The 22,670-nt window shown below is 38.0% G+C and overlaps 1 protein-coding gene and 1 pseudogene across 1 annotated transcript in view; one reads left to right on the top strand and one right to left on the bottom strand.

Moving 5' to 3' along the window:
* Positions 1 to 8,193, bottom strand: part of LOC105816398 — a 97,241-nt pseudogene extending 89,048 nt beyond the window's left edge.
* Positions 1 to 22,670, top strand: part of LOC105816401 (zinc finger protein 658B-like) — a 550,416-nt gene that overhangs the window by 226,689 nt on the left and 301,057 nt on the right. The gene's annotated exons all lie outside the window — the stretch shown is intronic.

Genomic DNA, 22,670 nt, shown 5'->3' with positions numbered 1-22,670 from the left:
ACCTTGAAGAATAGGTAGTGACAATGAAAAAAGAGCAGAGACATCAGCTGTCAGACACATTATTGCACTTGCCCAATTAGTTGATGTCACTTTTTTAAAAAGTAATTTAAATAAACGTGTGTGGGAGAAAAATATTTGAACATCAGGTATAATCTGATCCATAACGATCCAACAATATGTCATGACTCATTCTAAGAGTATTCCTATGCAGTTTGCAAGAGAAGCTTTACTTGGAACAACAGGTGAACATTTATCAAAATTTATAAAGCCATCTAGCCTGAGTATTATACAACACACAGTGACCGTGACATAGTAGTACAAATACAATATCAGATACGACTTTGTGAGTTACAAGCTACAATATAAACAATTTAGGCTTTTCTTCAAAAAATGAAAAATATTATATTACAGCTTTATTTCAAGCATTTTCATTTAGATATCAGTTTCATATATTTTTAGTGTAAATACACTGCAGAAGACTGTATTCTCAAGTATCTGTGGGTAAAATGTGTTACCTGTTTAAATGTTTGCATTCTGCCGTATACCGTGCCATGTGAGAGTTCAGATAAGACAAAGAAACGCCGTGGCAAAATCCTGGCTGATGGCAAGACTTGGACAGTTTTCATATTTCATTCATTCATTTAACATTTCATATATTTACACCAGAGAAAAAAGAAAGGAGGACATAAAGAGATCCAACATCAGTGATGTAGTCTAATTTCTGAGAAAGGGCTTTCCATTTTGAATTCACAGGGTGTGGTCCCAAAATTGGATTCTTTCCAGTCCAAGGGGCGGCTGGCAGTTGTGAGGCAACACTTCATGATGAAGTGAGTTGGAGGAAAGTGTTAACTGAACTCCAGAGATGGTGACCTACAAAACAAGTTCCTAGAAGTCCGCGGGCCCACACAGGGGTGTGAAGGGCACCAGAACTATTAATACACAAGAAAAATGCACTCACAGGTGCAGACACAGAGCAGTAACAGTTCTGGATTCCTGGTTGTAGTTTCACCACCCTCTGTGGCTGTTCTATTTCTGCTTAATTTAATTAGGTTCCAGCGATTTCATCAGCAACTTTGCGAAAATACAGGAAAACAGAGTCTCCTGTCTTGGCTGAGATAAAGTGACTACTAAAACCATTTTCCTGGCAAAACTGCAAGCATTTTTCAGGTTTTACTGTTCCCATATGCTCCAAATCAATTTTATTGCCCACTGAGGCAACGAGTATAGCTGAGTTTCTGACTCCTCGCTCACTTTCATCACCAGCGTACCAATCTTGTAAATTCTCAAAGCTTTGCTAAATTGTAATATCATATACCGAGGGAATTCCCTGTGTTCCAAACATATATACATCCGACATCTTGCCTCCTATTGTCTGCCCTCCTATATCTCATACTGGAAGAGTAACATTCAAGTTTCCTGGTAATGTTATCCTAAAAAAAAAAAAAAAAAAATCCAGTGCTATAGTTTATTTGTATTGGTTCCCAAAAGTTTCTGGAGCAAAACTCAAGGAGGGCTTCCTGGAGGTGCCGCCTGGAGCACGACAAATTTCAATAGTCAGTCCTGATCTCTTTCCTGGAGTCGGATGGAGTAGCACATGGCATTGGGGAACCAGGCTGGCTCCCCACACAGGGGGAGGGTGGAAAAGAGAGCGCATGGGCAGAGAGAGGAGGAGGGCCGCAGGGGCGGGACCCTGCCCTGGGATCTGGGTGGGCTGGAGGGATGGGGAGAATCACTCGCCAGCACCCTCTTGCCCACCTTCCCTCCCCCTCAGTTGATGTTACTTTTGTTAAATTAACCAGTACTTTCACACGCTTTTAAGGAAAAATGAAATTTACCTGGAAGGACCAAAATCAAACATGTCAGCCCGTGGGTCATCTCTCACTAGGGATGACAAAGCCTGTTATCACCAATAAGCCTCAAAGTAAATTCCGTACAATTAGCTTGGTGGACATTAAACAACCTGAATAAGCCCAGAAAATGAGGGTTCTGTGAGATCAGTTATTACAGAAATGCAGCGGTGTCCTAACTCACGTCCTGTAAAGGTTGCCATGGCTCAGATAAGGAATGTGCCAGTCTCAGATTAAGGTTGCCCTGATCAGCAACCATGACCAGGCCTTGAGAGTAGGAGAAACGCCAGCCGCCCTCCGGTAAGACGGCTGGAGGGCACACCTGAAGGTAAAACAAGACCAACATGCAAGATGCATGCTAGATCTGGTTGAATAAAAGAAGACAGACAAAACAAAATGCTTTTCCACAAGTTATGTACATGATTCTATTCCACCTGGAACTTCGTGATTGAAACTAATGGTTATCCATTTTCAGGTCTAGTCAGACACACTGAATTAATTATAATTGAACATCACACATACGTCATTTTTTTTACATAATCCATTTCGTGTTTATATAAGATTATGAAGGATAAATTATTTATTAGCAGTAGAACGTACAATTTGCCCCATAACTGTAAAATATCTTATGAATTTCTTTAATTATGCCAAGTGACCAATGTGTAGGAATAGTGGTACTACACTGGACATGTCTTCCACTGCATCGTTTAGGAAATTTCTAGAGCATCCACAATGAAATCCTCCTGCGTGTGTGAGAGAGAGACTTGAGCTCACATTCCTCGTCAGCAGTGGAAAAGCGTGCAGGGGTCGGCTCTGCTTGATTACAAAACAAACCGTGAAAGGTTTCAAAGCCAGTTCTCCTGTAATGTGTGCTTGCATCCCTGAAAGACAAGCAAGAAAACCTCAAACCCCAGATTTCCTACATTCAGCTCTGGTGAAATACTTGCCTTTCTCAAGGCAAAGCAGAAGCAACCGCTCGCCAGAAGCAGCAGCCGGCTACCTCCTGCCAGAGCATTTCTCTGGCCTTCTGGGGAGCAGGTCGGGGCGGGGGGGCTCTTTCTCACCACAGGTGATCAGGTAAGATGGGACAGCAGCACCCTCCACAAAGGGAAAGTGTCCAGGGTGCAACCTGCAAAACTTTTTAAAGGAGACCTGGGAGAGGAGTTCCATATCCATCAACCAATACCAACCCAGCCCAGAGGCTGTGAATTTGCTTCTGACGCCCAGAAGAGGAAACAATCACCGCTCTTTTCCAGTGAGTCTAACACTATCTGCAATTGGATTTGCTTTAGTTGCAAGGATTGTAGACTAGTTGATATTGTGTGTGGGTGAAGGCTGAGGCATCTGGTCTTAGTTGTTCTATCCGGTTGTATTAAAATTGGCATGAAATTTCTTATCTAGAATTTCAGGCCTCCAGCTGTGAACTTTGTTCAGCTATCATTGATTTCATCACCAAAAAAAAAAAAAAAAAGTCACAGTGGCTTCTCAGTGGCTTAATACCTCAAAGTTTATTTTTTGCTCAGTGTCAGTTGTGGGACCAGAGACTCTCCAGAGCAGCTGTCCTTCACCTTATGCCCGTATATATAAGATAATACCTCCAAGAGCCAAATGATGTACAAAAATAAAATGATATTCCTGTAGGGTGATTTAAGTTCTTTGCTAGTATTAGTCAATATGATAAAGAGTAGGCAAGATCTATTCTGTTTCTTTAATCATCTAAGAGGCAGAGTATTCGCTGAGAGTCTGAATACTTAAGATACTCCTTTATCTATTTAATTAAAATACTTAGATAACATTAATTCATAACTCAAATATAGGTATAAATCCAGTGCAGTACGGCATAACAATTTTTATTCAAAAACTAAGGCTAAATTATCTTATAATTTATATAAATTTATATAAATCTCTCTTTCTCCCTCTCTATATATAGATAGATAGATTTTCCAGAAATGAAACTACTTTTAACATCTTTCGAACACCAAATAGTATCGTATTTCCTGCGAAATGGCTGGTTGCCTCAAAGGCAACACTTTAACAACATTAGTGGCTTTAAAAGATTGTCAGCATTCTATAGTAAATATTACATGAGGCATTTAAAGAATAGTGCTTGATTTCATTATTTAACAATCTTAGTCAAGAAGAGGCAAGAGCAATTTCCTGGAATCAAAATACCTTCCTCTGGAAATCATTCAACTTGGAAAAAGAAAAAATATTTTTGTTAACAAAAGAAATTTTATTACTAGATTAACATCGAAGAACTTGTACAAATCTTATTTTGCTTTGATTTGTTAAACTCAAAGCCTTGTATGTACCTTTAATTTTTATAAAATTTTACCTGTATCAAAATAAAATATTGAAAATCAAAAATAAGTAGAAAAAATTAAAAATAAAAATAAAAACCAATGAGATAGAAAAAAGACCAGTGATAAAAAAAATCTACACTGCCCAAAGCTGATTCTTTGAAAGGATTATTAAAAATCGAAAAATACCTAGCAAGAGTAATTAAGAAAGAGAAAACACTGTCAATATCAAGAATATAAAATGGGACATTATTACAGATTCTATAGACATTATGAGGATTATAATGATATGATGAACAATTTTATGGCAATAAGTTCGACGGCTTAAATGAAAAACTTGTATTTAAATTTGTTTTGTTTTATGGCATAGTTAATTGTAATTATGGAAAGACCATATAATTCATATAGCAACCATCTTCTAGCTTTGTGGGTTCTCTGTAAAAGAAACTAGAAGAGTCACAGTAAGCAAAGGACACATTTTCCTTTCTACCCTTACATGACCGGAGGACAACCTGGGCTGGCAGGCTGCATGGCTGCGGTTTAGCAGTTTACGCAGCAGATCTCAGAACCACTTCAGATATTACTGGGAGAGAAGATCAAACTTTTGTGTTTTATATGTCTCATCCTCAGTTCAAGGCCTTATACCTAAATATGGCTAAGCAATACAATTTGAATTCTAATATATTATCTCCTGCTCCCATGAAATAAAGTGACACATTTTTGTACACTGCCTCCACTCTCACTTTACACACAGATTCACACACAAACTCTCATTTATACACACTTCACACAATTAGCAGACACATGTACACATTGATACACACACTCTTGCAGGGTACATGTACGTTCTTTCTCCCTCCCTCTCTCTCACACACACACACACAAACACACACACACACGTGCATGCTGCACAAATTCTTGCTAACTGCATTTCTGAGTGGTCGTTCAAAAGGCAAGTTAACATCTACACATTTATCAAGCTGTCTGACTTCGTCATTGATTATCAGAGAGTATTCCCATGAAGATCCATTTATTGCAAATGAACTATCAGGATACCACAGCCTCTTAACTTACCCTTGTGAGTAGTACATAGCACATCTCTTAGAGGAAGATTAAAAGCAATAATTATGAAAACGTGTTACTTAGATTCAAATAAAAAATCATTTACTATAAAACTAATATCATTATGTGAATTCTGACAGGCATAGAATAGATTATTTGAAAATACAGTCAATTGTCTAAGTGTCTACACAATGGGCCCTCCTTACTCTACAGAGACTTGCTGATGTTGCTGACCTTATGTCTAGAGTTGCAGTCCCCAACCCCTGGGCCGCAGACTGGTACCAGTCTGTGGCCTATTAGGAACCAGGCTACACAGCAGGAGGTGAGTGGCAGGTGAGCAAGTGAAGCTTCATTTGTATTTACAGCCGCTCCCCATCTCTTGCATCACCACCTGAGCTCTGCCTCCTGTCAGATCAGCAGCGGCATTACATAGGGAACATGGACCCTACTGTAAACTGCCCACGTGAGGGGTCTAGGTTGTGGCTCCTTATAAGAATCTAATGCCTGATGATCTGAGGTGGAGCTGAGGCAGTGATGCTAGCGCTGGGCAGTGGCTGCAAATACAGATTGCCATTAGCAGAGAGGTTGGACTGCACAATAAATGTAATGTGCTTGAATCATCCCAAAACCATTGCTCCTCTGCCCCCTGGTCTGTGGAAAAATTGTGTTCCATGAAACTGGTTCCTGGTGCCAAAAAAGTTGGGGACCATCAGTCTAGAGTGTTTGTACTCACAGAATAGGCTGTTTTCTTAAAATAACTTACATAAAATGTCTATTGAATTAATCAGGATGAATAAATCAAAGTTAAATTTAGTTCTATTTGCATAAGACAGCAGAAGTGACAACTTTTATTGATAAAATATTATCTTCCACTATGTGTTTATTCCCTAAGCTACACTGTCTTTTTGAGACTTATTCAGCAATAAATAAAGATTCTATTTCATGCTCAGGTACCATTTTTTCTTTGTAAAATGGTGGGAAATATTGCATCCACATAATGAGCAGACATATACTCTGATTTCCAAACCAAAATTCATTCACCAAACGAAGTTTATCTATAAAATTATCACTTCAGTATAACACTATAACATTATATGAAACCGGCAAATGACAATATCAAAATTACACAAAATAGCTAGTGATTTTGAAGCCAGGCTGCATTAGTGAAATCTTGAAGTTATCTCTAACTCTTAAAATAGCTGTTCATGAATCTGAAAGAAAATCCACAGATCTTAGAGGAAGAAACCAGGCAAGTGAATAAAAACTTCCTGTGCTGCAATATTTTTTTAAACATCTTCATTCAGTGCATGATTGCTTTTTCATTGTATTCCATCCCTCCCTCTGACAAAGCACTGAATACTGTATTTTAAGTGATCATATTTAAGGCTAACTTCTGTTCATTCTTATCCAGGATGTTCACTTTTCCATGTAAGCTCTCTCTTAGGAAAGAGAACTGCCATGCCTCATGCATTTCTACACATGGCAAAGGGAAACTGCAAGTTTATTTGCCCCTCAGTGGTGGCTGCTGCTTTTGAATTTACAGGAGTGTTCCATTATCATCAGAAGAACAGAGTGTGAGTGTGATTTTCAGTTTCCAAATTGGATCAATTCTTCCTTTTCATTTTCCCCCTCCTCCTCCTCATCTATCCCCATCTCTTCCTGCTGCCTCTGATGGCTCTTGTGGGTGCCTCTGCTGGTCATATATTTCAGTGCACTCTGCCACGTCCAGAAGGGAAATTGGAAGAGGAAGGAAATTATGATTGTTTGTTTCTTTGAAATCATTAAAAATCACAAAATCTCAGAGACTGTCAAGGTCTTCAACTTTCCCATCATAGTGTTAAAAAAATTCTAAATGAGAAGCTGTCATACTGGGGTGGCTCTGGTCCTTTAAATTTCTGCCTGAACAAACCAAGGTCCCGCGTAAACAGTAAGTTGAAACTAGGAAATGTACCAATCAGAAACCACCAACTAACCTCTGACTAGGGTCTTTTCACTGTAACCAATCAGAATGTTTTCTTTGTCTTGCTTCTGCAAATGCTTTATAAAAGTCTCCTCTCTTGACCTTCCTGATGATGAAGTGCTGAATGCCTGGGGTCTAATATTGCTTCATTCCTGAATCTCTGAATGTTCAAATAAACTCTGTAACATTGAAATGTGCTTAGATTTCTTTTTCCTATTGATAGGAAGTTGACATTTTAAATGGAAAGAACTAGTAGGTGATTGTTTCCAGAGACCTTCATTTTGCAGAAGAGCATCCTCCGATTTCCATAAACGCTTTGGGTAGCTCCTGGGAGAGCCTCAGCCTCTCCAGACTCACATTCCCCCGGGGTGTTTTCACTCAGAAGCTTCTCTTTGCTGAGTTTGATAACAAAGTTGCTGAAAATTGAAGAAAATCTCCAACTGTGAGCTTACTTTGTAATCTTTCGCTTTTTAAAAGAACATCAGGGAGTTTGTACTTGCCTTATAAAGAGCAAGAACTGGCTCACGCCAGTAATCCCAGCACAGTTTGGGAAGCCGAGGCAGGAGGATCACTTGAGGCCAGGAGTTTAAGACCAGCCTGGGCAACATAGTGAGACCCCATCTCTACCAAAACAAACAAAACAAAACAAAACTACAAAATTTTCTTATGAGGAGAACTAAAAAGCATACCATTCAGAAAAGAGGTGATAGACATTAATCTTAGGAATACTAAATGTTTTAATGAGTCACCAGGGCTCAGAAAAACTCAGGAGCTCTGTGGACTAAATGCAATCTCCTCTTGATCTCCCTGCTTTTAATTTCCACCTTCTGCAATACAACCTCTTTTCCCTGGCTGGGTAAGTCTCCCCATGAAATCCCTTCCATCTCTCCATCGCTTAGAACACTCCATGACTTAACATCACACCCCAGGATTTAAATCAAGTCTTTACCTACAATCAAAGCCCCACAAACTGGCCCTAAGATTCCTCTATTATGTAATGGTAGAAACTCACCTCTAGGGCCATATTTTGCTGTCAGTTCTATTTCTTGGGAAATGCCCAATGTGAGGCTTTTTATGACTTATCTTTATTGAGCTTGTCTAACCTCCAGGAATTTTTTTTATATATTTTTATATATATATGTAAATATATGTATATATAAATAAACTTCCATGGTTGTCTTGTCGATGGTCTCTCGGATGCCGCTGCTGCAATCAAAGCCCCCAGACCTGGCCAGACACTGTCCAGTTCACAGTGGATATGTTCAGCTTTGCTAATGACTTCAGAAACGTGATATATATCACCTGTCATCTGAAGGTCACTCTGGCTGACCAGGACCCGGACCAACTCAGCAAAGCCTGTTCCTTCAACAAGCCTTCCTACAATAGCTGGTCCCTAGTAGAAGACACTGGTGACATCTGTGTCTGCTGTAACAAGAGTGACTATGGCTTTCCAGGCTACTCCAGGAGACAGCCCTGTGTCATGAGCCCATGGCCGAAGTCTGCTTTCCATAACCACAGGCATGTGACAGAAGAAGCAGCTGTCACTGTGGGGCCACTGATCTTCCTGAGAAGGGCTAGTGACCATGACACGGAAGGATGGGCCTCTCCTGCTTGTACCTCCGTGGCGCTGGCTGGAGGCCTGGCTGTGGTGGCGTCCCTGACTCTGGCTGCTGTCCTGGCTCTCAGCAGGCGGGGTTCTGTATCCCACCCTGTGTCTGCTTCCTAATAAAAGAAGAAAGTGAAATATATATATATATAATATATAAATTATATATATGAGTTTTATATATAATTTATATATATATAAATTTTTTCTTTGGCGGAAGCGAGCCTGTCGCTGCTATTCCAAGAGGTGGATGGTGGGGAACAGCTGGGAATCTTAATTTTCCTTGTGTTCTCTGTCTTCAATACTGTACCCTTTCCTCCGTTGGTCCTAGTGGTCTCTAGTATGGAGACCCTCTGTTTTTAACCCCTACAGAGAACGAGCATTTTATCCTCTACACAGAAACTTTCGATGTTCTGCTGGGGTGGGAGGAGAGACCCATGGGGTGGGATCAACCGTTCCTAAAATCGACATTCAGTGAATCGGCCCGTTTCCAGCCCCGCTTACTCCTCCGAGTCACACGATGGCGGGCAGTAGCGCTCACACAGAAAACCCTGTGAGCAGTGCTTGCCAGAGCCGGTCATTGCTGCAGCCCTTATTCACCCACACTCCCAGAGGTGTCATTTGTCACCAATTTCTGAGTCTTTGGAGAGTTCTTCGGTGACTATCTTGGTGTTGAAAAGATTTCTCCTCTAAAGGTTTTATTTTAGATTGTTCTCGTGGGGAGATGTGGCTTCCAGAATTGGCTGCTCTTTCCACGCAGAACCGTTCACTGAGATGACAGCAGCTGTGAAATCTAATGTAACAGAACATCTGATTCTCTCTGTGTGGTTTACAGAAGAATGTCTCCTTTCTCATTGGTATTTTTCTTTCCCTTACCAGATCTTTAATCATAAATTTAGGATTTTAAGAGATATTTACAGCAGGAATTATTGGCTGTATTCCCAGAGGCTACATTTGAGAAAACTGTTTTATTGTCGTTTGGAGCTTCCTTCAGTGCTCAGGTGATTTTGTTATTAAGCCTCAATGCCAGCATTGCTGCTGGAAGTATAAGTTGGAACAACTTTCTGGGAAGCATTTTGGAAATAAAAACAAGACTCTTAAATTTTCATTCATTTTCTTCATAATTCCATTTTCCATTTTCAGGGAGTCTGTAAGGCAGTAATTGGAGACACTGGCAAAGACTTGTGTGCCAGGATTTTCACTTCTCTTCGTGACAGTGTCGAAGTAGAGAAATATCTAAATATTGAATAATGGAGGGATGATTAAAGTATACAATAGGCACAGTTAGAACTTTCCCCGACCAATGCCTCTTATCACCCTGCTTTATTTTGCTTCTAAACACTTATCACCCTCTATTATACTATATTTTTCTTGTCTATTGTCTGCCTCTCCTAAAATAGAATCTTCATGAAGGCAGGGAGTTTTGTTTTATTTTGTTCATTCATGTAGCTCCATTATCTAGAAAAGTGTACGGTACGTAGAAACAGTTCAGTACGTATTTGTTGAATGAGTCATTTTTTTTCTTAACTTAATGACATGGGAAAAGGCCATAAAATATCAAATAAAATATGCAGAATCAGAACGTAAGAAATACACATGCAGAAAAATCTCAACAAAGATTTACTCTTTAGTTCTTTTTGGCTTCTGCATTTGTAGGTTGAGCATCTATGTTAAGCATATGAGAGTTTAATTTTCTTTGTTTGGGAAATACCAAGTTGTAGGTTTTCTTGGTCCAGTTTTGTATTGGTTTCTCTTCTGATTTGTAGAAATTTTTCATATTCCAAATGCTACTCCTTTGTTGTAGGTGTTGCAAATATCTTTTTTTCACTACTAGCTTCCACCCCCTTTTTATGGAGTCTTTTGATAAGCAGAATTTTTAATTATTGTTGTAAAATGTACCAATATTTTACTTTATAGTTTACAGTTTTGTGTTTTGGCTAGGAAATTTTTATCAATTGCAAGGGAAGAAATATTTCTTCATACCTTCTAAATTTTTAAGGTTTTCATTTTTCATTTTAAATGATTAAAACCCACATTTGCTTTTCGTGTAAAGTGTCAGGTAGAGATCAAATTTTATATATTTTTTCTTATCTGTGACTAATGTCCCACTACTACTTGGGAAAAGTTAAGCATTCTTCCCCAATTGATCTGAAGCATAAGATCTCATGCGCTGGGTCCCTTATAGCTGTGTGTCTATTTCTACACTCTACGCTGTTGGTCTTATTTAAATGACTTTGTAGTAAGTCATGGTGTCTAATGTGAGGTGTTCCCTTCTAAGGGAGTCACTTACCCCATTGACTTTCTAGGCTTTCTCTTTCCTAATAGATGTATTTATGAATACAAATCATCTAAGTAATGCTTTAGTTTCAGTCTCAAGTTTTAATATGTAGTGTTTCCATTGTCATGCTCTCCTAAATATAACTTTATTTTCTTGAAATTTTAAATTTCAAATTTATTTTTAAATTTCTTAAAGCATAGGATATTGTGATCTTCTTGCAAATAAAATCTATGTTATCAAACATATTCGTTGATACTTGCTGTGGTCTACCTAGTTCATGGCAATTTTTATAAATGTTTTGTATCAACTTGAAAGAAATGTGTACTTTGTAATTCTTGGGTATAGGGTTCTGTAATGCCTTTTCATGAAATTTTAAATAGAGCTTCCAAATTTCCTTATCTATAGAAGTTTTTTTGTTTGTTTTATTGCTCAACCAATATCTGAAAGAAGTATTTTTTTAATTGCTGTAAAATATATGTAACATAAAATTACCATTTTAAAATATTTGTATAAATTTTGGGGGCACAATCTACATATGTAGATTGCACAGTGGTGAAGTCAGGGCTTTTAGGGTATCCGTCACCTGAACAACATACATTATACCCATTAAGTAATTTCTCCATATCCACCCTCCTTTTACCTCCTCACCCTTCTGAGTCTTCATTTTCATTCCATTCTCTATGTCCATGTGTACACATTTTTAGCTCCCATTTATGGGTGAGAAAACATAATATTTGTCTTTCTTCGTCCATTTTAACCATTTTAAAATACAAGTCAGTAGTGTTAGGAATATTCACAATGATGTACAACCAGTCTCCAGAACGTTTTCATCTTGCAAAACTGAAACTCTATATCCGTTAAACAACTCCCAATTCTCCCTTCCCCCTAGTACAAGAGGTATTTTAAACTGTCTTTCTTGAACATCTGTTTGTTTATCATCCTACTTATGTCTAATTTTGCTTCATATGTATTGAAGGTTTTTATATGCATAAAGGTGGGTTTTATTATTATTTCATAATTTATAATAACATCATTTAAGCATTTACAAATTTGGCTAATTATGTGTATTTAATCTCCAAACACAAGACATAAGTATAGTGTTTCGTTTATAAGAAGAACTTTCTATTTTAACCTAGAGAATAGCAAAGTTCCATATCCTTTCTCTCTTTTAAAAACTTAATCCATTGTCTGAATGTGCCACATTTTCCGGGTACTGGTTGGGTGCAGGCACCTCTGTTACCACTTTCTAAAGGTCAGAGGTTTTATCTCTGGTACCTGCAAGGCTGTTTATCAACACCCCAAACTCTACATACAGAGAATGGAAAGGAAAATTCTTACGTATTACCCAGAGTCTCTAGGTGTTTCTAATTATAAAGGTTGGGTGTTGTTCTTAGGTTATCTTAGCCAGCCATCTTGCTGGATGGAGAAGTCTCCATGACATAATGTTAATCTGAAAGATAAAATAGTTTGTCAATAGCATTTATTCATTTATTCTAGAAATGTAACCAAGTCCCAGTTTGTACCACCTGCTGCAGGACAGCCAGTAAGTCCAGAGACAACATGTTGGGCAAGGAAATCAACTTTTATTCAGAAAGCCAGCAAACTGAGTGATAGCTGACTAATGTCCTATAGAACCATCTTAAGTTAGCATGAACTTTGGGTTCCTTTTATGTTAAGAGGGGGTTGCAAGAGGCAACCGAAGACTACAGATATCCGGGTGTCAGCAAGGGTCTGAGGAGGCTGTAAAACTTTGCTCTTGGCCAATTAACTTTGGGTGAGTAGGGCAGGTCATGATATTCCCATAAATCTTTACCACAGCATTGTTACTTGTGTGTATACTTTCCTTATCGCCTCAGGAGTTAGTTTTGGGCAAGGGGCAGTTATCTTTCTCCTAGCCTACATGCAGAGCTAAGCAGAAGATTTTAACCTACAGGATATTACTGTAGGGGTCAGAAGCAAAATTCAGCTGGTTATGTTAAACCACTTCCACTGTTACAGAAATGTATACTGTGAGTCCACCATGCGCCTGTTTCTAGAAGTCAATAAATCATACATAAGTCCTGCACTTATGGCATTTGTGGTGCAGAAAAGATTCAGTGTGATCCCATTAATGACAACTTATTTATTCCTAAATTCATGTGTATGTTCATATAAATATATAGAAGACTGCTCAGCAAAACACTGATTCTATTTATCTTTGATGTCTTTGTGGTAGTTTCTTGGTGGTAGGTCGTTTTCTCTTCTTCATGTCTTTCCAAATTCTTCTTATTTTTGGATCGTATATAAAGAAAATATTAGAAACAAACAAAAATGGAAATAGTATATAACAATTAAAAAGAATTAATAATATTTAATTGCTCATGATGTCATACAATGGTGGACTTTCTCAGGAAGTATACCTATTTCCTTTAGATGAAGTTATTAGCATATGGTTAGCATTGCCATCTTAATTTAATATTTTTTTCACCATTCTCACTATTTAAATTGACATTTACTTTAAAATATAGCAAAAGACTTCTCAGAAGATAATAATGGTAAGGTTAATTACACATAATGTTTCTCCTTTTTTGGTGGACCAATATGTGAAAGGCAATGACTATTTTCTTTATAAAAGTTTGAGGTGGTTTAGATAATATTCATGCTTTATTAGAGTCTTATCTCTAATTAGCAAGAGCCTGCATTTAGGTTAGTACTGAGGACAGTGAAGTGATCCATGCCATATCTATGCATAAATTATTTTGAACAGTTGAACAGTTTTAGGAGGATAATTAATCAATTAGAAACCAGGTGTAGAGGCCAATGGAAAACTTCCCCTTTACCCACTGAAGGTTTGCTGAGAAATCAACTCACAAAAGTCAAATTAATAGGATAAATGATATACTAATTTATTAACAAACATGGGGAGAACCACAGAGTGATTACCCAACCCCGAAAGGCGTTCAGAAGTTTATATACTGTTAATGGGAAAAAAACTAAACTCTGTAAAATAATTGAAGTGGTTTATTCTGAGCTGTGTGTGACCAATGGCCTTGAGCACATGGCCTTAAGAGGTCCTGAGAAAATGTGCCTGAAGTAATAAGTTTACAGTTTGGTTTTATACATTCATGGAGAAGGAATTACAGGTAAATTATAAATTGATACATGGAAAGCGTACATTGGTTTGGCCCAAAAATGTGGAACATCTCGAAGCGGAGGGCTTTTACAGGTTATAGGTGAGTTTAAAGATTATTTGATTTTTTTTTTTTCAATTTTTAAAACAACTTTATTGAGATGTAGTTTACATAACATAAAATTCACCTGTTTTTAGTGTACAACTTAATGAATTTTAGCGTATTTCAGAGCTGTACAAACATCATCACAATCTAATTTTAGAACATTTACATCACTCTAAAATGAAACTTCATGCCAATTTATAATCACTCCCCATTCCAACCACCAATCGTAGACAAGAGCTAATCTACTTTGTGTCTCTATATGGTTCTCTTTTTAGGATATTCATATAAATGGAACCATACGTGTACTTTTCTGACTGGCTTCTTTCACTTTTTGAGATTGTTCATGCTGTATATTTATTTGTACTTTATTACTTTTCATTGATAAATAATATTCCATTGTATGGATAGACCACATTTTGTTTATCTATTCGTCATTTGATGAACAATTTGGAGTGCTCCCATTTAGATTCATGATAAGATTATCTTTTAGAGATTAACTTCAAAGTGTGTCATTTCAATTTTATACGGCGATTTTACTTTATTTCATCTAATATCAAATGGGGTGCATTGCCATTTTTGAGGAGATCAGTTTTTTAAATAAAAATAATGGCTTAAAGTATTCTAAAGTTGTTACCAATGCAGTTTCAAAATTAAATAATGGAAAAAATAAGATATCTAATTTTTTAATCAAACCATTTCTGGAGAATTTTTATTTTGGAGAAGAATGAGAACAAGCCAAGAACACATATGTGATACTCAAATTTCCTTTTTAAAACAACTTTGTTGGAAAACACTATGGCAATTTCTTAAAAAAAAAATTAAGCATAGTCTTGTCATATGACCCAGCTACTCCACTATCAGCATTATTCATAGTGACTAAAAGATTATTTGATTTTTAATTGGTTAAAGACATGAAGCTTTGTCTAAAGGCTTGGAATGTTTTAAGACAAGGAAGTTTGTTAGAGACAAGCCACCAGACACATACAGAGACTTAAGTGATCTATGAAGTAAATTGATGACCTACATGTGTAGTTTAACCTTCGACTTGCATGGCTTTAGGTCCTGTTAATGATTTAGTATCTTATTATTACAAACAGTAACTCCGAAAGGGAGGGGGTATGACCTCCCTTCTCATGGCTAGTGACTTATCTTTAAGGTTTTTCTGGGGTCCCCTTGGCCACGAGGGGGGTCCAGTAAGTTGGCGGGGGGGGGGCTTAAGATTTTATTTTAGTTCATAATACCATCTTGAGGTTATATTATAGAAAGAAGGGGGGCTCAGAGCATGGCTCCAAACAGGTTATGATGGTCAAGCAGGTTATACTGGCAAAACAGGTTACCCAGGGAGAGAAGAGGAGGTGTGGCTAGCAAAGGTGGTCTTGTTATGTAGATGAAACCTCACAGGATGCAGCCCTCAGAGAAAATAAATGGTAAATGTTTCTTTCAGTCATTTAAAGGTGTCGAACTCTCAGTGAATTTGTCCTAGATCTGGACCAGGGAGGGCTTCAGAGAAAGCCTGGCTACATCGATGCAGATTTTCTCTACAGATGCAAATCTTTCCCACAAAATACAGTTTTTCAGGGCTACTTCTGTTTGCAGGCCCTCTGAACAGCCATCTCAAAACATGTCAAAGAAGTATGTTTGGTGTAATATTTTGATTTCCTTCATAGGCATTTTTCATGGCAGAATCATAATGTAAGTATAATTAAATAAAAGTAAAGTATAAGTATAATTAAAGCAAACACCTAATCCTAAAACAGATATCTTCTACAAAAATGTAGTGATTAGTATCAGGGGCAGTTACATCACAAACTCCTGCTTCTTAGTTTGTCTGTTTTTGTAGTAGTCTAGGTCCAACCAGGAGATAGAGACCTAGAGTGATTTAAAGAAGTTGTTTAATATAAATATTATTATACTATGATAAAAGACTATAGGATATAAGTAAACTCTTTCTGTTGATCTACAGTTGAGGAGAGATACTCAAGGAAGGACAAATTTGGAAGAAGTCTTTCCCCAAAGCTGGGGTTAAGACTTCATTGGAGAGGGTATCATTTCATCCCGCTGAATGACAGAGACAATTATTTGTTTACATGGGTCAGAGTGGGTCTGCAGTTGCATGTTAAGCAGAGCTATGGACTGAATTGCATCCCTCCACCCTCTAATTTATATGCTAAAGCCCTAACCCTCAATTTGACTGTATCTGGAGAAAGGGCTTTTGTCACTGAACCAAACTGAGGTCCACTCACCTGGTGCAGTGAAACCACACTCTGAAGCTGACAGTTGCAGGGGGATAAAGAGGCTTTATTCGCAGGACACCATGCAAGGAGTGTGGGTAGCTAGTGCATAAAACCTGAACTTCCCGATGGCTTACAAGCTAGAGTTTTTAAAAGCAGGGGTACATCTCGTGTAGGCAAATTTGTTGTCCTGGGCCCAAAAAGGCAGGATCCTGAAGCGGGGGGCATAGGTGGATTCAAGATTATTGGATTAGTGGAAAGGAATGTTAAAGTGGATGTGACAGGCCCGTCGGGGAAATTTAGAACAAAGAATGACAGAAAGAGTTCAATTCCTCAATTTCCCCTTATTTGCATTTTCCATCCAGGGGGGTTTCTGATAAACAACTCAAGAACATATGTTAAGACGCCCCCTTGTAGCTTCTACAGGGAACCAAAACACCCCGTGACTCTGGCTCATTCGGAGGGCCTTTGTTCTCATCACGTTGCCCATTCACTTTTCAAGGGTAACCAGGTGCTGGGAACTTCCCCTGAAGGGACTCAAGATTTTCCTTTATTCCAATGGTGGTGGTGGTGGTGGGGTTCCTGGAGGACTCCTAAGAGGGGTTCCTGCTCAGTCTCACTTTTAAGAGGTAATTATGGCTAAATAAGGTTATAAGGGTAGGGCCCTAATCTGATAGGATTTGTGGCTGTATAAGAAAAGGAAGAAAGGGAAATCACTCTCTCTCTCCACGCACACACAATGAAAAAAGACCATGTAAGGACACAATTAGGTGACCATCTATAAGCCAGGAAGAGAACCCTCACCAAAAATCAAATTGGCCGGCAACCTGATCTTGGACTTCCTCAGAACTGTGAGAAAATACATTTCTGTCGTTTAAAGTACCCTGTCCATGGTATTTTCTTATGGCAGTTCAGGAAGACTAATGGAAGCAGGAAGTAACCCTGGGGACTGCAGATGGAGTGCAGGTGAGCAGCAGCAGGTAGCTGTGTGCATGGCACACAGAAAGAGCGGGCACTAAGGACACCAAAAGCATTTCACCCCAAAATATACTTCTTTACCTATTTTGAGATGGCTATTCAGAGGGCTAGCAGAAATAAGCCTGAAAAGCTGCCTTTTGTGGAGGATATTTGTATCTGTAGAAAAAATTTGCAATTTTCAGGCTTTCTCTGAGGCCCACCCCCAACTCTTGTCCAGATCCAGGAAAGATTACCTCAGCCACAGGCTACCATCTTTTCTTCCTAAGGGCTGCCACCTAAGAGGTCTCATCTGCATAACAAGGCCACCTTTGCTAGCCATGACTTTCCTGTTCTCTCTCTCTCCTAACTTATCACATTCTAAGTCCGCATTCTTTCTGTATGTAACCTCAGGATGACAGAAAAACTTCAGCCATCTGACCTGCCTCCTTGAGCCTCACACTTTGTGTATGCCCATGTGCATGTTAATAAATCTGTATGCCCTTTTCCCCTGGTGAATCTATTACCAGCTTAGGGATGGGATCTTGGGGCAACATACAAAAAGCCTGTAAAGAAAGATAAGAATATTTTACAAAGCCATTTCTCCCAGATCTCTACCAATGTGCCCAGTCAAATAAGGATAGTAAAAGTCTTTGCCTTTTTCCCTTTTTTAAATTTGGATTAACAGGGAAAAAGCTCTGTGTATGTAAATTAGTTCTTGTATTGGTTTGAGTTGCTTGTGAAATAAATAAATTGGCTATATTTAAGAGAAAACTTTTTAGAGAGCTCTCTTCTTGAACAGCTATCTTATTGGTACCTATGAAAAGATACAAAAGAAATATAGCCTTAAAACCTCCCTTGGCAAGATTTTTAAAAAAGAGCAGAAATCAGATTTAAAATAATGTTAAAAATTCTTGTACACTCAAACTGCCTGTTTTAGATGCCCGTGGGTTTATAAAGCGGGCACTGTGCCCTGTAGCCTAGTGGTTAAGCTTTTGTGTTTTCACTTTCTTGGCCTAGGTTTGATTCCTGGTCAGGGAACTGGTACCTTGGGAATGTAAATCCTTAAACTCAGGAGAAAAAAGAAATATTATAAGAATTCATTTGAGTTTTTTTGTTTTAAATTTATATTTGTATGACTGTTAACCTTTTCAGTACCCAATAATTTGTATTCCTTTTTTTCCCATAAACAGCTTTTGTTTTCCTTTCTGTTTCCCTAGAGAATATGGCTGGACAGAAATGTGAGTCGTACCCCATTTGCAGCTATCAAACTTTCCTTTCTTCAAGCTGTCATTGGGAATGGTCTATTAATAGGATCTGGAAGGTTGAATCTTTTGCTCCTGCTTTGAAGACTTGGTTAAAGCCATAAAGGGCTTCTGGGTTTAGTCTCATATGTACTTATTTGTTTTAGTTTTGAGCCATTTGTTTAGGTATGCCTCTGGTTTAAAACTTTGGTTTATATTGAAGGAAATTAGAAATATTTTTATCCTCAAATGACATTTTAACATTCTGGACTGACTAAAAAAAAAGGCTCAAGATCTCTCTGATCTTTCCCCCAAATTGTTGAAGTTTCTTTACCTGTCTGAGATCCAGACCCACCTAAGAGAACAATTGTCCTTTTCTTCCCCTTCCTGTAAGGCCAGGGGTGTGACCACACCTGAACAGACTCTTTAAGTAGATAATGTCACATCTCTCAGACTCACTGAAATTCCAAAAGGGAACTAACTATTAGTATTTACCAGTTAATCTCTGTTCTCCACCCATTCACCCTCCCTGGTGGTCCTTTGTTACATAGAATTTCTCTTTCTCCCTCCTATAACCCATTTTACCAGAAAGGCATATAAGCACTTGAGCCCCACTGAGGAGTTAAATCTTCATTTTTCTGGGGAGTTCCCATGCGTATACATTAAATACATTTGATAATTTTCTCTTATTAATCTGCTTTGTTGTGATTTGACTTTTCAGTGAACCTTCTGAGGGTGAAGGGGAAATTTTGCCTTCATTCCCACAATATTTATAATGTAATAGCAACTTGTTTCTCATTTATCTTGCTTCCTCTAGTGGGCTGGGAAGACACATCTCCCACTGCCCCTGGGAACTGGTGGGAATCCCGTGGGTGAGCAGGCAAGGCAGGCTCTTCCCAGGCACGGGAGGGACAGGTGCTGCTGCTGCAGCCACCGTTCTCTCTGCTCCTGGAGAGGCTGGCTGCCGGCAGGACAAAAAGTTTGCTGCTTGCATATTTAAAAAGATTTTTTTTTTTTTAAAGAAGACTGTATTGTCAAAAGTCAGCTTAATTAAAAGCTTGTATTCTTTTCTATTCTTTAAATCTTATTTCTCTCATGGGAAATTCTTAATTGACTAGATCCTTTTTTACTGCAACTCCTTGCTAACTAAAACTTTATTAGCCTTTTAGAAAGCTTAAAATCTCCCCAAATTGGCTTCTCTGAGACTTGTGCTCCAATTTGCTTCTACTTCTTTTTGCCACCCTTGATACCACAAAAGAGAACTAGAGGGGACTTCTAGTGACTCTGAAACCACTTGAGGAATACACACACAAAAGGCACTGCTGACCCCTCATTCATGGTTCCCTGTTTTCCTCACAGTGGAACAGACAGAATGGCCTGAAAAAGGGTAAAAATGTTTTTCTGTCTCTTCAAAACCCCCTCACCCTTTTTGAGAACTAAAACCTGCATCCCTGCCTTAGGACAGTGGTCAGGAGGGGCAGGGGAGTGTCCTTTGTTCTTTGTGCCACAGGAGATGGCTCAAGAGAATTGTCTGGGTGAAGGTCAGGGGATTGTCTTAACCAAAGATGGGATGAATCAGAAACCATCAACTATAATTGAACAGCAATAGCCTGAAGCTGAAAACCTCCCCTTTAAAAGCTCTGTATTCCTGCTCAGAAGCAGGATGTTGGTACTTTAAGATGGCAGTCTGCCAACCACCTCATTTGTGGCAAATTAATGAACTTCTCTTTCCTTCTCCTCAAATCACCTGTCTGTGTTCTTCTGATGCAGCCTTGGGGACAAGTGCCAAACTTTTGGTAACAACAGAGCCACAAGAGTTGTTAATGGGTTCCACTCAGGTCTAAAGCTCTGTTCTCTTTTTCATTAAACTCCTAATCTCTTTGGCTTTTAGATATATACATGTTTATATACATATATGTTGTATGTTGTATCTATATGTATGTGTATGTCTATACATGTATTTGTGTGTTGTCTACATGGTACCAAATTGACTTGTAAATAAATGAGTACTTATAAATTAAGTGACTAGCTTGTGTGCTTTTCAAGTGCACGTGAGTTTAGTAATCTTTGGTAAATAAAGGTAGTTTAAAAATTGTTGGTAAAATAAAATAAAAATGTCTTCAAATTTTAATTTAGAATTTTTTCCCTGGGTCTACTGGTTAGACAGATTTATGCTGTCTCCGCTAGGTGTTTTAAGGTCACAAAACTGTTGCTTCTGTGATATTTTTGATACATGCTTGATTTGTCTGTGAGCTAAAGCTGTAAGGGCTGGCTGCTGGGCTCCCCCAAAGTCTTGCACATAGCTTCTGTGAGCTATGTTTTTGGATTTTGAGCCTCTGGATATTAGGATCTGGAAAGATGGCTATGATGAGGCCTGCGGACATATGTGGGCATAGCCAAGACCAATACAGTCCCATCCTCTCTCATCCAGCTCTGTTCCTGGTCATGCTAGGAAGGTCAGATCCTTCAGGCATCATCTTCACAGCCCTGTTCTCTGTTCTGGCCTTTGCAGCCTGTGTGTAAATCCAAGCCTTGGTTAAGATGAGACTGGCTGATGGAGGATTAGCCTGGTTTTTCTTTTTCAAAAGAAAAATAATATTTTAAATAATTAGCTTTGTTTTCCATGTATAATTCAAATATAATTGTTAAAGACAAGTAAATTAGATAAATTTAAACAGAATGAAAGTTTATAAATGAACTTTTTAATAATAATTATGTTTTATCATATATTTACTTAAAGGTTTCCAAATCCCTTTGGTAATTACACCCTTAGAATTTTGCTAAGTTAAATGGTGGATATTCATTGAGTATTGAGATCATTTCCAAATAAAACATAATGCTGAAATAATAATTACTAAATATAAGTTTAAGCTTATATACTTTTGGCTTCCTACTTCAGAGAAACAAAGGATATTTGGGTTTGTTAATAAATGTGTCCTATTCCACATTGAAAATTGTTCTATAAAAAAACCCTATTTTTCTAAAAGCTGTAAAATATGTATTCATAAAGTATTTTGGTAGATAATGGTTTAAAATTACTTAATTTCTAGGTTTTCACTAAGAGTGACTATGAGTTAAAATTGTAGTTAATATATGTCATTAAAACTATTAGATATAAAATAAACAATTCTGTATACAGAGTATATAAGGAAAGCAGGATGTGTTTTTGGTAAGGAAGCTTATAAAAAGAAACTCAAACTGCCTGTTTTAGATGCCCGTGGGTTTATAAAGAGGGCACTGTGCCCTGTAGCCTAGTGGTTAAGCTTTTGTGTTTTCACTTTCTTGGCCTAGGTTTGATTCCTGGTCAGGGAACTGGTACCTTGGGAATGTAAATCCTTAAACTCAGGAGAAAAAAGAAATATTATAAGAATTCATTTGAGTTTTTTTGTTTTAAATTTATATTTGTATGACTGTTAACCTTTTCAGTACCCAATAATTTGTATTCCTTTTTTTCCCATAAACAGCTTTTGTTTTCCTTTCTGTTTCCCTAGAGAATATGGCTGGACAGAAATGTGAGTCGTACCCCATTTGCAGCTATCAAACTTTCCTTTCTTCAAGCTGTCATTGGGAATGGTCTATTAATAGGATCTGGAAGGTTGAATCTTTTGCTCCTGCTTTGAAGACTTGGTTAAAGCCATAAAGGGCTTCTGGGTTTAGTCTCATATGTACTTATTTGTTTTAGTTTTGAGCCATTTGTTTAGGTATGCCTCTGGTTTAAAACTTTGGTTTATATTGAAGGAAATTAGAAATATTTTTATCCTCAAATGACATTTTAACATTCTGGACTGACTAAAAAAAAAGGCTCAAGATCTCTCTGATCTTTCCCCCAAATTGTTGAAGTTTCTTTACCTGTCTGAGATCCAGACCCACCTAAGAGAACAATTGTCCTTTTCTTCCCCTTCCTGTAAGGCCAGGGGTGTGACCACACCTGAACAGACTCTTTAAGTAGATAATGTCACATCTCTCAGACTCA

The sequence above is a fragment of the Propithecus coquereli genome, unplaced genomic scaffold (genome assembly GCF_000956105.1).
Source record: "Propithecus coquereli isolate 6110/MARCELLA unplaced genomic scaffold, Pcoq_1.0 Scaffold370, whole genome shotgun sequence".
NCBI lineage: Eukaryota > Metazoa > Chordata > Mammalia > Primates > Indriidae > Propithecus > Propithecus coquereli.
Note: the sequence above shows the minus strand (reverse complement) of the source record. Positions and strands in the feature narration are given on the sequence as shown.